This window comes from Amblyomma maculatum, chromosome 10 (genome assembly GCF_055883805.1).
Source record: "Amblyomma maculatum isolate TAMU_Amacu chromosome 10, ASM5588380v1, whole genome shotgun sequence".
NCBI classification, from domain to species: domain Eukaryota; kingdom Metazoa; phylum Arthropoda; class Arachnida; order Ixodida; family Ixodidae; genus Amblyomma; species Amblyomma maculatum.
In genome coordinates, this window is record NC_139353.1 from 140,980,635 (window position 1) to 140,996,834 (window position 16,200).

The 16,200-nt window shown below is 43.8% G+C and overlaps 1 pseudogene; it reads left to right on the top strand.

Annotated features, from left to right (window-relative positions):
* LOC146177575 ((3R)-3-hydroxyacyl-CoA dehydrogenase-like) overlaps positions 1-12,258 on the top strand; it is a 30,928-nt pseudogene extending 18,670 nt beyond the window's left edge.
* The last annotated feature ends 3,942 nt before the right edge of the window (positions 12,259-16,200 follow it).

Here is a 16,200-nt window from a genome sequence, read left to right on the forward strand (position 1 = left end):
GTTGAGGAAAGCGACCTGGTTAAATTGCTTTCAATGCCTCTTAAAATTGTTATACTTCTTTAAATGCGGAAATAAACACTGCCGATTTGCCACAACTTCCCAACCGAAACCGAAGAAAGCTTCACAGCCACTCAAGCCAAAACTTATTCAGAAATGCGGGTTATAACACATCTGGGATAAAAACTAGAGTACGGGCTTTCACACCGTCGCGGATTGCTCGTCTGACGCTGGGGACGATGGGAAATGTACTTAGAAAATTTGGACTCTTGAAATCACTTTGGCATTATAGATTGATCTGGACCAATTGAAATGCATGCCGAAAGTCAGCGGTGCAAGTGCTACTGGTGCTACCCTTCGTCACGACTCACCGACAGCCCTTGGCTTACGCGTTTATTCTTCTCAAAAAACGTTCACGAAGGCTCGCGTTTCTTACGCCGCGCAGGCTGGATCAACAGCTTCAAGTCAAAGCGATGCCAAAGTGCTGTACCCCGATAAGATTCCCCAATATAGCGTGGATTATTATACTGTGCAGTTGAGCAATAAAGAGGAACGTCTCTTGCCTGCAAATATACACTAGACCATACTTAAAGAATGACCTGGATGACAGCCTGGACATACTGCGCAACCTGCAGCATTATTGAGGGCTATGAAGTATGAGGTATGAAACACACGCGTCCATATGATCTTCAACATCGAACCGTCTGGCCAAATTGAGACGTGGTAGAAAAGCGCAAGGACGTGTGGAACAATAGTAATAGTCTGAGGAGAAAAAAGCCATACGCCGAACGCCAGACACAAGGCGCAAGCGTTTATTACGAATGTAAACGTTCAAAAGATGTCCTGCATTATAAGCCAACTTTTTTTCTAACGAAGTCATCACGTCGGTTCAAATGTGAAGGCAGGCTTTATTTCACACTGGGCGAGGAAGGAATAAAGAATACCTGATTTACGACTTAATAGCCGACGTTTGGAGCCTCAAAGCTCATGTAGGGATGGCATGGTTGGAGGGAAAATATGCTGCTGATTATAATTTTCCCCGCCTGGGTGCCGCTCGACCACTGCTCACAAGGATGCGGGATCGCATGTCGGCCTCGAGGGCCGCTTTTCGATGGAGGCGAAAAGCAAGGCGCCCGTGTGTGCGATATAAGGGCACGTTAAAGAACTCCAGGTGATCAAAATTTCCAGAGTCCTCCACTAGGGCATCTCTTATAGCCTGAATCACCTTGGGGCGTTAAACTCCACAAACCAAAATGCACTCTTTTAATTCTCCTGAAGGCACGTGTAAGAATTCAAAACGCATTCGATTGCATTGTCGGCTGTGCGCAAAACGCCACTATTTTGTATTCCGCAACGGATCCTAGATGTCAGATATGTCCTGGGGAGGAGGTTGTAGCTTTGACAGTGAGTATCTCAAGCTCGACAAAGAGATAAACCATGCCATCAAGGAACACGTGATTATAGTTCAGCAAGGGTCTGGGAAGTGCATTGAAAATAGTGCTCACTCAATCACGGGCAATCTGTTCTACGTAATACGAACATTATATGAAATGAGCAATATTCAAGGCACGTTATGCCAATCCTACTCATGAGCCATTTATGAAAGTTCACTGCGTCCCTACTTCTCAATCCATGCCTGCAATTGACACCTGGAAAGTTGCTCAGAGGGTATATTGTTCGCTTTATATTTATTGGAGAGAACGAGGGAAATTCAATTTCAGAAAAACAAATCAAACTGAGGATTGCAGACGGTGAAAGCAGATGCCTGAAAAGAGAGTGTTATGCTGTATTCAGAAAATTTTCATGAAAGCCCAGTGGAGGACGTTATTGCAAACATTCCTGAACTGGCACTGGGCCTCGCGCTATTCTTTCCGGTGATAGGAAAAATGTTTCTGTTCTTTTGAACATGTCTTCTAAGTCCAACATATACAATACGCTTTTTTTGCGTTCATTGTCCATACTGATTTTCTACTGAACGCTAAGCATTAAGTTAGGAGCCACAAGCTGTATTCATATTGACAGAAGCGCGACAAGGACATGTGAGAGAGAAGTACGACCGCTTAGCCTCAATGGAGTTTTTAATGAAGCAAATTTGGTAACTACGCAGGCGTTCAGGGAGGATGCTACTCACATCCAGTGCGCGTCACATGGTCTAAATAAGCACTAAAACATTTAAAAGTAAAATCAATAAATAAAATGAATAACAATTATTCTTAACGATGAACGTAACACAAAACATGGTGTAAAGAAACAAGAGAGATAAAATTTAAGAGGCGTGTGTAATTAGTGCTGCTATGTATTAGAACCTATCGTGACTGCATTAATTAGACGTGCACTGTTCCACTTCTGCCCATGCACAAATTTCGGCAACAGGCTTTTTCATGACAATATTCAGACTCGTACAATTTTATGATCGATCACTGGCTCAGGCTGAGCCCTTTCTTTATGAAAACGTCGAAAAAAGGTTTCACTATCACATTATATTCCGATTATTACTTTTCCCGAATCCAACGTTTTTCAAGTTAGATATTTCGTCCGAAATGTATAAATTAGCCAAGCGGAAATTTTTCTAGGAACACTGGATTGCTGATTCGGCTTCGCATTTGTGGGGCAGTAAGCTTCTTTTTTTAACTAATTTACATCTAGGAGAGCACTGTTGTTACAAGGACAACGGTGCTGGGTCACACAAAGCGCCTTCAGATTCTGTTCTTTGCTGCAACAAATTGCGTAATTCATGTCTGTAGTTTCACTCAGCAGCAGCCCTTGTCAGAACGTTATCAGGGTTCATCATAACGTCTCCTTGTAGATAAAACATTTAATGAAGAATATTTAGTTCACTGAATCCGAAGCGGCGTGTTTAACCAGGAGTAGAAGCGGCTTTCGATATGTCAGTAGTATGGTTTAAAAAGCTCGCGTTCCAATTTTGCAGACTCTATACCATGCGCAAATATTTGACCGCTCTTGCATTTTACCGCCTTCACTTCGCCTGCCCATATCAAGCTGCAACAGTCTGCAGAAATGGGTTCATCAGCTTCAACGCCTTTGGCCAGCACTGCTACATGCTATTCGTCGCCTGTCCAACCGGCACGGCGGTGCGCGGCAACATGCCTGCCGTGCGATGTCCAGAGCAGCGGCGGTCGGAAAAATCCTCTATGGTACACCCGTCCTCCAACTGTCGAAGACTGACTTCGCTAATGTCGAACGCCTTCATTGCGCAACACTACGCACTATTACCGGTCTACCTAAACACACTCCTATAGCCGTACTTGAGCGTTTGGCCGCTCTTCCACCGCTCACTACCATCATTACCGAGTCAGAGACGCGTCATCGAATACGACTAGAGAACACTGTCCAGGGGCGTCGCCTGCTGGCCTGGGGTGAACAGCGTAACGACAAAACACCAGGCCTATATGCATCTCTTCCCCCTTGGGAGATGCCAGTAGTCACACGCCTCCATCGCCGAACTATAAACCGCGATTTTGTCATTCCCCGGGAGCTCCACGCTGCCCATCACCTACAAGAGCGAATCCCTGATACGACTGACATATACACCGACGCATCGATTACAAGTGAATTTGCATCTATGAGCTGGGTGTGCGATGACAACCCTTCCCTTTCAGGCGCTTATGACTGCCACCTACCTCAAGGTACCCTTCTTCATGCTGAACTCCTCGCGATTTGGGGAGCCTTGTCAGGAGTGCCTTGCACCGGAACTGGGTCAGTGCGTATTCTTACTAATTCCTTTGAAGCTTACAAGGAAATCACTACTCCGGGTTCACAAGATGCCACAGCTACGGCCATACAGCGCCCCTTTAAACGCCACCAACTCGCGACCAGAACTGTTGCTATTCACTTGACCCCAGGTCACTCGGACGAATCAGGGGGCAATGCGGCGGCACACGCCCCGGCTGCCTTGGCAGGTGCGATGTCCACATTTACTTCCCCAACCCCCTTGCTTCATTCTTACTCGACCTTGGGCGGGCAACTGGGCCCTTCTCTTGCCCTTATGCACTATACTTGGACCAGTCTTCGTAGCCTCAGTCAGCATCGCATGCAGGTGGCCACACCAGACCCACCTTTTACAAGAAAACCCCACCTCACCCGAAGCCAAGAAGTCTTTTTGAATAAGCTCATCGCCCATACGGCTTACACGCCACGTATTATGGCCCGCTGGCGTCACTATACAGAGGAAATGATTACGTGCCCCCACTGTACGACTCTAACTCGCGGCGGCATATCTCATTTACTCTGGGATTGCTCTGCTTTTTCTACTGGACGCTCCGAGATCAAACCCTACCGCCTGAACTACCGTTCCCTTGTAGAAACTGATGCTAACACACAGATGATACTTGCCAAGTATGACTCGCTTATTGGCCTGGTTAGAATAATGTGATTCGAGTGACGACCTAAACAATGAAGATTTTGTCTACTCTTTATCTCCATCCGTGGCCATGAGCCTTCCCATTCAATAAAGGACATTCAATCAATCAAGTGGTTACCTCGGGGAGTTCGGAGCAGGAACTTCTTCCTTCTTCTAATTGCAAGAATCAAGAATAAACAAAAAGAAATCATCATCCATGTGGTCCAGCGTACGCCGTAGCCCTCCATTACGGCTTCCCTTTCTCTTTTTGCACCTTTACTCCCACCATCAGCTCTTTCCTTGCGGCGCGGTTCAGGTGTCCACAGAGTAAGTGGGACAAATACTGCGCCTTTCCCTTCCTGTATTTATTTTATTTATATTTATTTATACACAGTACCTACAGCGCCCTCACAGGGGCATTATTGTAGGGGGGGAAACATCATAAATAAGAACTAACATCTAGTACGCAATAAATTAGGCAAATGATGCGGTCTACACAGAATACAGAAAACCCATGCACTGTGGAAGCAGAAACAAACATAGAAAAAATAAAAACCATTGTAGAAAGGTAAACATACCCTAAACACACACACACGCACACACAAAAAAAGATACATTTTAAAATACAGCACTGCTTAAAGAATTAATGTTTAGGCAAAATCAACCTTGAAAAAAATTAAAAAAAAAAAGCAACATAATACACTCGGACAACAATTATTGCACTTATATTGACAGGTGGCTTTGCAAATCGGTCAGAAACGATGTAGGAGGAGCGGTAGCGACCCGCGAAGGGAGACAGTTCCAGTCATGCACAGTTCGTGGGAAAAAACTATATTTAAATACGTTTATACGGCAATTGTACTCGCGTACCTTAAGTGGGTGGTCAGTGCGGGCGGAAATGTAGCTGGGTTCATGAATGTATTTCTCTTTTGGAATTCCAGTTTTATTATTAAGCACACTATAAAAGAAAGAGAGTCTCAAATATTTGCGCCTGTTTTCAAGTAACGGCCATCCCAACTTCTCGCGCAAACCAGAAGAACTTTTTTGGAAATTATAATCGGCAGACACAAACCTAGCAGCCCGTTTCTGAACGCGCTCCAGCTCCTCAATATTCAGTTTTGTATGCGGGTCCCAAACAGCGCAAGCATATTCAAGTATCGGACGTACAGTGGACATGTATAATGTCTCCTTCAGCGTAAGGGGAGCGTCCTTAAAGTTACGTCTGAGAAAATTTAATGTGCGGCTGGCTTTAGCAGATATGTAATTTACGTGTGTATTCCATGATAGGTCAGTAGAAAAAAAGACTCCCAAGTACTTATAAGTTGAAACTGTGGATAATTCAGAGCTACCAAGGAAATAGTCTGTTTGGAGGAATTGTTTCTTTTTTGTAAACCGGACCAGATTACATTTGGAGATATTCAGCGCCATATTCCAGTTGTTGCACCAAGAGAATACAGAGTTGAGGTCATGCTGTAGTGAAAATGCATCTGCTTCGGAAGAAATGTTGCGGTAGACACAACAGTCATCAGCATAAAGTCTGATTCTACCCGAAATGTTACTACTGAGGTCATTTATAAAAATGAGAAAAAGAAGAGGGCCCAGAACCGACCCCTGCGGAACACCTGAAGTCACACCCACACTTACCGAGCTGACACCGTCGATGACCACGCACTGTTTCCTTTCCGCAAGATACGCTTCAATCCAGGATAAGAGTGAGGTAGGAATATTTAATTCTGAAAGCTTCTGTTGCAACAGGTTGTGAGCAACTAAATCAAACGCTTTTCGAAAATCTAAAAATATACAATCTACCTGACCGGCAGAGTTTAAGGAAACAGAAATGTCATGTGTGAATTCCACGAGCTGTGTTTCGCATGAGAAGCCGGACCTAAATCCATGTTGTGTCGAACAGAAAAAGGTATTGTTTTGTAGATGGTTAATTAACTGAGTATAAATGACATGTTCCAACGTTTTGCACGACACGCTCGTCAGCGATATGGGCCTATAGTTGCATGTTTTAGTTTTATCACCACTCTTATGAATCGGAACGACATTGGAACTTCTCCAGTCAAGGGGTAAAGAAGAATTCTCTAATGATTTCTGAAATAAGGCAACTAGATATGGGGCAACTGAAGCCGCACAATTTTTCAAAACTTAATTGGAAATGTTGTCAGGCCCTGGTCGTGACGTAACTTTAATTTTCTGCAATAAAAGCATGATCCCCCGTTCAGAAATTTCTACGTCACTCATTCTGGTCAGGGTGCTGGAAGATTGAAAATCAGTACGTATATTAATGGGATCGGAAAACACCGATTGGAAATAACGATTGAAACTTCTCGCTTTACCTTTTGAATCGCTTCCAAAATCAGTTTCATCTAGTATATCAGGCGCAGAGACCCTGCTGTTTCTCTTATTTTTGACATATTTCCAGACTGCTTTTGGGTTTGTCTTTAGTTGTTGGCCTAGTGTGCTGAAGTATGCCCTTATTGCTTTACGGATTTCTTTCGATAAGTTCTTAGTTTGCTTTTTCATCTCGGAGTACAAAGTTAGTGCGGGCGTATCACAATATCTGCGAAACAGCCGTTTCCGCCGGTTGATCATTGCCCGCAACTGTCTATTCATCCATTGCATATCGTCACGACGCTTGGCTGAAATTAAGCGGGATGGGATTAAAGTCTGCGTCAGTGACAAAATTTTCGTTTTCTTTCTTTCTTTCTTTCTTTCTTTCTTTCTTTCTTTCTTTCTTTCTTTCTTTCTTTCTTTCTTTCTTTCTTTCTTTCTTTCTTTCTTTCTTTCTTTCTTTCCTTCTTTCTTTCTTTCTTTCTTTATTTATTTATTTATTTATTTGTTCCTTTCTATTACAGAAAGCCGGAGCGAAAGCTAAAGGCTACAGAGCCTGACAAAGGCTTCCGCTCCGGATGACGTTCAGCGTGCAGTTTGAAAAATGTATACAAAACATACAAAAGAGCACTTCGAATCATAAACACAACGCGCAAATACGGAAATTTGATTGCATGAAACTGAGTCACTCCAAATAACTATGGATAGGAAAAAGAAATACAAAAGATTGGCATTTTATTGCGGATTGCTATGCAATAAACCAACTGAAATTAATGAAACAGATGAAACATACCGCTGTAGACGATATCAATAAAACCGTTTGTTGAACTTAGTGATACAGTATAGAACACTTCCAAATAACAAAGAAAAGCACATGTAACCTCTGATACAAAAAACACAAAACAAAAAATTAAACTATGCAATTGCGATGTCATGCTTGAGTAATAAGGCTTTAAGAAACTTTTTGGTGACAGGCTTGTTAAAGTTTACGAGCGTATCTACACGATTCAACAGAAACGGTATCTGGTAGTCTGTGTGTTGCCGGCCGTAGTTTGTTCTTGTGGCAGGTGTCCTTCTGAGTATTCGGCGAAAAGAATACTGTGAACTTGGGTTTGAATCAGAAGCTTTATATAACTTATTGTTGTTAATGTACTGTACGAGCTTGTAGTAGTAGACCTGGTTTGCTTTGATTATTAAATGTTGCGAAAAAAGCGGATGCGTTGGGAGAAGACGGGCCTTCCCATAAAAGTTTTCAAATATTCTCAGCATTTTCTTCTGCAATAAAATTAAGTTCTTATAATTTTGGGCTGTCGTAGTTCCCCAGACGAGTGCGCAGTAAGACGGTCGAGAGTAGAAGAGGGTATAATACAACATTTTTTTCAGCTAAAGTGGATCGAGGTTCTTAATCTTATACAGACACCCAACAGCTCGACTTAAGTCCCCTGCTAGACGACTAACATGCGTATTCCAAGATAAGTTATTCTGAAACCACACACCCAAAAATTTTTGTGTCGATACCTGATCTAGCAGCTTATTATGAAAATTGATGGCGATTTTGCAACATAGAGGCTTATTTATTGGTGCAAAGATTATATATTTGGTTTTGTGTATGTTTAACCTGAATTTATTAACATAGAGCCAGAGGGAGAGTGAGTTGAGGTAGTTATTCACTCTGTCCTGGAGCGAAATGAGCGATCTGCCTGCGAAGAAAAGATTATTGTCATCTGCGTACATAATTAATTTTGGCGAACCTTGTATATTGCAGATGTCATTAATGTATAAATTGAACAATATAAACAACAAGTTCCAGAAGGAATCAATAAACAGTTCCAGAAGGAATCAATATTCAGAGATGGCCGATGTGAAAGAAACTCAGGAAAAAATTCGTCGAGTTCCCGTGATAGCGAAGCATAATCCCCTTTTTCATAAAAATACACTTTGCGTGGTTGAGTGTGGTGGGTCTTCATAGCATTACAGGATACTTTTGCTAAAACTACATCATGGTCGCTTATGCCTGGAAGCGTTATGACAGACGAGACTAGGCTAGGGTCATTGCAAAAAAACAAGTCTAGTACATTAGCACTGGTAAGGCCGAGTCTGCTAGGGGTTTGAACAAACTGGAATAATGAGTGAGCACTAATTACTTCACGGAAAGCGGTATACAAGAGGGATGCAGTGCGAATTACTGGTTTAAAAGAAGACCATTCTACGCTGGGCATATTAAAATCACCGGCAAGGATAATATGTGTTGCGTCTAAGGCTAATAATGTGTTGCTAAGGTCAAAGAATGGCTGTGCGCAGTTTGAACCGGGCGTCCTATAAAAAGAGCCAATTGCAAAAGAAGTACCATCACCCAGCCGTACCTTGCACCAGACAGCTTCACAGGAATCGTTTTCTAAGTTAACAGACACGCTTCTCAAACTGCTATGAACGAGGATGAACACACCACCACCGCGTACATTGCGATCCTTCCTATACGTGGTATAGGATGGAGGAAATATTTCGTCATCGCTTATGTTGCTGTCTAGCCATGACTCGGTTCCAATTACAACATCTGTGTTCGTCATTTGTAAGAGTGAGAAGAATTGGTCAGTTTTGTTTTTAAGACTGCGACAATTAACAACAATACAGACAAGTTCATTTTTAATAGCAGTTTGTGGCCTAGCTGAAAGCCTCGGTGATGGCTATTAGTTTACACAAGTGATATCGTCGGTTTCAATGTTGTACATATAGGTTTTGTTGTCCAGGTTTAGGTTATTAAACCGCAGTTTCAACTTTCCGCCGCGTGCCTTAGCAAACTGCATGAGCTTTTTTCTTTGTTGCCGTACTTTGGCCGAATAGTCCTCGCTTATCACCCAGTCAGTATCTTTTAGTTTGGCAGCATTTGAAAGAACACGATTCTTCTCTTTAAAGGACAAGAATTTAACGATCAGGGGTCTGTGCTTGTCGGGCGCATATCTTCCTAGTCTGTGCGCTCTTTCAATAGCAGCGGCGTCAACGGAAAGTATTAACTTTTCAGCGCAAAAAGAGATAATATTAGTCTCAGACTGTTCCCACGATTCGGTTTCTTTGTCATGGATGCCGTAGAATATTAAGTTGTTTCTTCGTGACTGGTCCTCCAGGTTATCGTGCGATGACTGGAGGACCGTGCACGCGACAGCAAGTTTCTGGGAACTTTGAGATAATCTTTCTACTTCAGGCTTTAGCGGGAGCACCAGTGACACATTATCTTCAACGCTCTTGACTTTTTCTGCGAGTTTTGTTAGTTTTTCTTCGAGATTCTTTTGCTCAAGCCGAATGGAACGTAGTTCGTCCAATATTTCGGTCTGTTGCTGTTGTATGACAGGTATTGTCATGATAGTATCGAACATCCGCTTTTCCTGCTCAGCAGACAGAGGCCCAGGGTTTTGCTCTACGTCTCCCGCAAGCAAGAGCCTTCTTTGAAACAAACCTATGTATCCTGAACAGCTCGCGGACACATCGTACAGAAGGCGTAAAAACATGCACACAGCAAAGTTGGGATCTGGCGTCGACTTTCTAAACGGTTTGCCATTAACAGAAAGGTAAGAGTAACAAACCTGAAGAAGAACAAGGTGTAAGCGTCTGACTGCCATGTCGGCGCCAGATCCCGGTGTGGCTGGGTACAACAGCTGCTTATGTAGGTCATGCTTGTGCAGAAGGTTCCAGGGTTTCCAGTCGATGAAGTGTTCGAGCGCCGGTAGCGCTGTTAGGTCCAACGGCGAAGCGTCACTCAAAAAAGTCAGGTCAGCAGGACAGATTTGCTCGGTAGAAGCGGCTCCATTCATTGGCCGGCACGTCGACATCGCGCCAGGATCGAAAATTGCCATCATTTGCAGCACCTGAAGAAGAACAAGATGTAAGCGTCTGACTGCCATGTCGGCGCCAGATCCCGGTATGGCTGGGTACAACAGCTGCTTATGTAGGTCATGCTTGTGCAGAAGGTTCCAGGGTTGCCATTCGATGAAGTCTTCGAGCGCCGGTAGCGCTGTTAGGTCCAACGGCGAAGCGTCACTCAAAAAAGTCAGGTCAGCAGGACAGATTTGCTCGGTAGAAGCGGCTCCGTTCATTGGTCGGCACGTCGACATCGCGCCAGTATCGAAAATTGCCATCATTTGCAGCACCTGAAGAAGAACAAGGTGTAAGCGTCTGACTGCCATATCGGCGCCAGATCCCTAATTATTATTTATTATTATTACTTGTGCATCGTGTGCGGTGGTCCTTCGATTTGCTGTTGCAGGCATCTGTTTCAGGCATCTGGGTTGCAAATAAATTTGGAGGGCTCTACAAAACCATTCAGCAGATAAAAGGACATTCTCTTACATGCAAGCGATACGAAGCGCATACATCATAATGTTTGCCGAACACATGTTTCTTCTCTTTGAGTGGGCCCCGGAAATAAAATTTCCTTTCTAATACTGTTCGGTATGACTACATGCAGTGAGAGGATCTCTTAATGGTTCCCTTCATGACACGGGTATGCAATGTGCTGTCTGTTTCATACACTATTTCTGCATAATCTGCGAAGCTTATAATCAGCAGTTTTTTTCTTTCCTTTCAGGGTGTCTTCGCTGTAATGCGTGCATCCTGTCGAGAAATGATCCGCGCCGCTGTAAAACTGCCCGATGGAGGCGGCGCCATCGTAAACGTAAGCAGCACGTCGGCCAAGCTCTGCAGTTCCGGCAGTTGCGCATACGCTGCCTCCAAGGCTGGCGTTGAGGCTCTCACAAAGTCAGCGGCTGCAGAAATGGCAATGCATGGCATTCGATGCAACTGCGTGCGAGCTGGATGGACGGAGACAGCGATGACTGCTGATCTGAGCGACGCCCAAAAGGCCTTTTTGATGTCCGAGACGCCCATGAAAAGATCCGCGAAGCCTCTGGAATTGCTCAGGCTATCGTGTTTCTGTGCTCGCCTAAGGCTAGTTCTTACATTACAGGGGCTTCGCTCTTAGTCAGCGGAGGATTTTGTATGTAACTTTGTACGCAGGGATATATGCTGTCGACATAAAGTGCGTCCGATAGCTGTTGTTAAAGGCGATGGTGTCCTAGGGCTGAAATTTTGCCTAGAAAAGTATCCATTAAAGGGTAACAAAGTGGTTCTACGCCTGTTCATTTAGTGGCGCAGATTTTACCACTGCGTCATTTCTCTGCATGTTTCGAGAGCGAACGTTAAGGGGCACCTCTACAGTGGCTAGACCTTCGCGGTCTTCACAACACAGAGTGCTAAAATGCGCTTTTTTAACCCTTACAATACAATTACAATAAAACCCTTATTATAACATTGGTTTGAAAGGAGAGACAAGCAAGAAAGGGGGGAAACGAAGGAAAGGTGGTCTGAAATAAATACATGAAGACAAATGAAACGCGAAATAGGGAAGTGTGGTTCAGGTAAGATTAGCGGTGAAGACAGAACCGAAATAAAGAAGATAGGCGTGGGAGAACGGCTTAAAGTGAAAGCTAGCACACGAGTTGGCCATGACCTCAAGCGACAATGTGGCTGTCAAAGCTTCCTTCTGTGTGTGGAGGGAAAGCTGGAGGGGGCGAGAGGAGGCTAGTATTCTTTGCGGCCACTCGTTCCTTTCTACGGGCCGGTGCCAGGAAGTGTAGCTTTGTTAGAGGAAAGTGTGGCATTTGTTAGAGGAAAGGGCTTGCGCCGCGCGTGCTGTAAGACGGGGATTGAATTTCTGACCTCTGCAGTGCAGACCGAGTGCCGGGGTTTTCACTTATACCAGCCTGCAGAGTATCATATCCTAAATTTATGTATGATTACATTTGTTGCCATTTACGGGAGTTGTTAAAACGCGCTCTAGATGTGTAACCCTCACCTTGCTGAACTTATTATTTTTTTGGTGAATGTGCTTAGAGGAAGGAACGGAACGGGTTTTATGTGAACGCAGTGGTTACTAAGCCTCATTCGGAATGAATTATTGGTCTGACTAATGTATTGGATCTAAAACTTGCCACACTCGACCATGTACTCAGAGTTACAATTTGGCACAGTTCAAATTTTCACAAATGGAATGTTTCAAGTAGGAATATGTGCTTTCAACTAATGTTGCTGTCTACATGTCCTTGAAAACTTGTCCTCCATTCATCCCTTAAGGTACCCGTACCTACAGACTTCCTTCTGCTGATGCTAGAATGAACTACCAACTTTTGTTAATTTTTGATCGGCAGTATGCTTAAGTGTCGGTAAATATTTTGGAGTAAAATGTTTTTAAAATTGCCTCGCAAATTTTTTAACAGTCCCGCGCGAGCGTCGACTATCCAGATAAGCTGCGCCGAGTTCAAGCAAAGCAGAAATCGGGAGAGGAAATAAGCATGGGTGGACAACCATGCTGCTTGAGCGAGTGGCATCTGCATGACTGCTCTGCTCCGTCGGAAACAAGCCCTGAAATCAAATTTGATATCCCTGTACTGAAAGCGCTTGTTCTATCTGATGTGCGTTTGTTGCTTTGATTGGTGCAAATTAGTAAAGTTTAAAACACAACTATTGTCCCCGGTTCCAATCGCGGGTACTGTTTCGAGCAGGTTTCTTTTGAAATAAATTAATCTGCAGATACTTACTCTCTGCGGCAGTAGTATGTTCCGAAAGAAACGAAGGCAAAAAGTTATTGGGTATGCTATAGGTTATTACAAATGTGGCACCTTTACAGATACTAACTGCATTTATGGACCGAATAAAAAATAAGTACTGGCAGCATCTTGGAGCAGTGATGATTAGCAGCCGATTTTGGCAGGGTCTGCTTGTCACTTATCAGAAGAGCCTACAAGACGACGCTCACTGCAACAGCAGCAATTGTAGGCATGCCATTTCCTCAGCGTTCTGTCTCATCTTCCGCGGTCTTCTGGAGCAGCAGCGCCTAGAAGGTGGGGGTCACGCAGTATTGATAAATAATTGGTCTGGTGTAATACATATATAGTGTGTCCAAGCTAACCATAGCCAAGGGTTAAAAAATAAACCATTAGAACTAGCACATAAAATCAATGTGTGTACATCTGTCAGCCATCTGGCGCATCGCAGACAATTTTTGTTTTGCAGTTGACTAATCATTATATTGGCAATTTTTCTAATTTACTAATTGTTGCGTTTCTGAGATAATGAATGTGATGCAAAGTTAGAGAACACCTCGTGAAACCCCAGTCCATTTATTTCCGATAAAGAAAACCCCACGGGTGCCTTTATTCCAAGCTGGAATGGAAGCCCGCGAATTACAAAAAAAAAGAACATCACATCGCTAACGCATTCGCGCGCCTTGATTATGGTACTCTCAATCGTAGTTTGAGTCAATAAAATTAGCAGCGGCAGTGACTGGACAGTCCAATTCCAGCGGTAGGCTGATGTGTTCGCGATGATTGCAGCGAACGCGGTGAGCTCGCTGCAACTTGCACCGTCACGTGTGCCGACTTCCTGAAACGGACGAAGAAACGATCTGAAACTTATTGGCCTGCCGCTGCAGGACATGGCAGCAGCTGACTGCGTTCACTCAAACCATGGTTCAGAGCAGCACAATCGTAGCGCGAATCCGCTAGACATGTGATATTTCTTGCCTTTTGGGGGGCGTATTTAGAGCTGGGAAAAAAAGGCACGCTGAGGCTTTCTTCACTGGAAGTAAATGGAATGGGCGTTCCAGAAGGGGCTCTCCAACATTGCAATCGCATTTATTGTCTAAACGCATCGTCATCCTCATCATCTTCTTCTTCTTCTTCAACCGGACTATGCCAACTGCCGCGCGCAGACGCCTCCTATATTCTTTAAATTACCCGGTCCTGTGTTAGTTGCACCCACTTGACCTCTGCGAATGTTTTAACCTCATCCGCCCACATAACCCGCTACGCGTTGATTCCCCTGGAATCCAATTTGTTGCTGCTTTCCCCCTTTACATAATATCTAAGCCTTTTTTGCCCTCCTCCTTCGTCACTGGCTGAGCGTTTAACTGTTTTTAAGTATCCCCTATCTCATTATTGCTTTGATTGCTTCGGCTATACTATGTACATGGGTATAAAACTCCTGGGGTACTTTGACTATCCAGTCCATATTCGTCATGACGTTGCCCGCCTTGTCTGATTTGTGCCTATGTCCAATTTATTATTCACCGTTTTAAGGCTTCCCCCGTGCTTTATAGCATGCTCAATTTCCTTCATGTTTTAATTAATTATGTCGGCGCATTACGGTAATTGATTACTTTCGATATCTCTGCCAGTTCTATCCTGTCTGCTGGGTTGGAAGCTTTCAGATAGCGTTTCTTAATCAAATCTTTCGTCTCCTTGGATAGTTCACCGGTATCTTTTCTAACAATTCTACCACCTACTTATATCATGCACTCAGTAATGATATCTCTAAAATTATTATTCATTGCTTGTACTCTAAGGTAATCATCCTAGGTTAAAGCTGAATATCTATTCTGTAGTGAGATTCTGAATGCTTCTGCCCTCCCACTCACTGCTAATTTGTTGAAGGACTTTTTTCTTGCTAATCTGTTCCGTACCCCGTTTCAGATATAGACAAATTTCGGGACTTACCGTCCTGTGTTCACTGCATCGCACCTTAAGGATTGCCTCTACATCTGGCATAATGAAGGAGATAGAGCACAGTATGAAGTCAATTTCAATTTTATTCTCCCCTTTAGAGCTTCTCCGTGTCCACTTACGGTTCTTTCGTTTGCTGAAGAAGGTATTCATGTTTCTTAAGTTGTTGCGCTCTGATATCGCAACTAGTAAATGCGCCTTCTATAACTGCCACCAATGCCATGGTCATCAACTGCCTGGTCTCTAGAGTGTTGTTTCCCTTCCTTATAATTGAAGTCACCCGTTAGTAAAGTATACTGAGTCATTACATTTGAATTGTCAATTCTATATCTTCATAGAAGATTTCGAGAGCCTGATCAACATAGCTAAATGTAGATGCATAGACCTGTACAAACTTCAGTTTATATCACTTAATAAGCTTAAATACGATGCCTGCGAGCCTCGCATTAATGCTATAGAGTTCCTATATATTACCAGCTATATCTACATTGATAAGGAGTATTACTCCTAGTTCTCTCTCAGGTAAACCTCGATAACACATTACATGTCCGCCTATATAGTATGCTATGTGCCTCATTTGTCCTCCGAACCTCGCAAGGGAGCCCTAGCATATCCCATTTCATGCCCTTTAATTCATTTAACAGTACTGCTAGACTAGCCTCACTAGATAGGGTTCTAGCGTTGAACGTTGCCAGGGTCAATTTCCAATGGTGGCCTATCCGGAGAGAGAGATTCTTAGCACCCTTTCCTGCGTTACAGGTCATACCACCGCCGTGGTCAGTTGCTTCGCAGCCGCTGGGGACTGAAGGCCGGAGATTTGTTAGAGTATTGAAAGCAGGTTGTGGCCGAATACTGCACTAGGGTAGCGCAATCCTATGCTGGTGCGGAAGTGCGTTTCCGGAGGTGTACACCCGATGGATCCCACCCCAAACCATGCGCAATTCCATCGCCACGCGG